Here is a 1,417-nt window from a genome sequence, read left to right on the forward strand (position 1 = left end):
GTTGTACTTGCCTAAATGTATTTTGCGGGAAAAGACCTATGCTCCTAATGCCCGCTATTGTATATTTCCGCATCCAGTCTTTTCTTAATGTCATGTATGGTTATAGCACTCACTGCCTCCTCATTCAGATTGTTCCAGATATCTATCACTCTTTTTCAGATCTCTTCTGTAACTGTTCTTCTAGTTTCTTCTCGTGTCCTCTTATATTTCTTCTGTCCCATGTTAGTAGGTCATCCCTATCAAGAATTTCCATCCCTTTCACAATTCTGTAGATGATTATCAAATAACCTATTTCTCTTTGTTCCAGGGTGTGTAAATTTAGTTCATCCAATCTTTGTTCGTATGTCAAATTGCAAAATGTTGGTGCCATCTTTGTCGTTGCTCTTTGATTTCTTTCTAGTTTTTTTTTTTTTTAACTGGGTGTCCATAGTAACGCTGCGTATTCAAATTTTGGTCTTATCAGTGTAACTAGTATTTTCTTTGCCATTTCTTCATCCATGTAATCAAAGGCTACTTTCATTTATCTTAATAGGTTGAAAGTTTCACCGCCTATTTTGTTGACATGTTCATTTGAGATAGTTACTCCTAGGTCCCTTTCCGAGTTTACTTTTTTTTACTTCCTCTGTGAGAATTTTACATTGACACGATATTCTATTTTTGCTTTTTTGTGTCTTTGTATGTCGGTTTCTCCAATTTAGTTTCGGTGTGTTTGTCCTGGCGAGGAACAGAATGGCAGAGTCTAGGTTGTTTTAATAAATTTATTCTTCCGTTTTTATTTCTGATTTCCATCGCCTGTGGTGCGATATGGAAAATATTATTTACACTAGAACAAAGAAATCGACAGCCAGAAGTTTTTTTTTGGGGGGGGTTACTTATCTGTTCTATTTCCTAATCCGGAAAATCAATTGAGATGATGGAGGCAAGGCCAGATTTACATCTTGCGGGGGCCCTGGCTTTGAAAGTATGCGGAGCCCTGCCAGGTTGACTCCCTATTAGCATTTGGTAAATATGCCATATATTGATAATCATGTAGTACTCCAATTCCCTTAACCCATTAAACTCCGATGACAAGATTCTTGTCATTTGGTCAAACAAAAAAAATCATAAAACACTAAAATGTTTGATCAAACACCAGAAAAATATGACGTCAGACATTGGTGGTCTGAAGTTAAAGAGAAATCTGATGGCTTCCGTTAAGAACCGTAAAAGTCCTAAGCCGAGGTTTCTTGAAAGAAGCGTCTGGTACCAGTGTCGAAGGTAATCTCTCGTTCATTTGATGACGTTCATAAAAGCTTCGAAGACACGGGACAACTTATCCTTTAAGCAAATTCTCAAAGTTCCCGATTTATAAACCAAAATTACATCAAATAAAGAGGGTGGGGAGTTTAATTGTATCTTAATTAAAGTTACGATAGTG

This window comes from Oratosquilla oratoria, chromosome 12 (genome assembly GCF_046742065.1).
Source record: "Oratosquilla oratoria isolate Oo_2021 chromosome 12, ASM4674206v1, whole genome shotgun sequence".
Lineage (NCBI taxonomy): Eukaryota > Metazoa > Arthropoda > Malacostraca > Stomatopoda > Squillidae > Oratosquilla > Oratosquilla oratoria.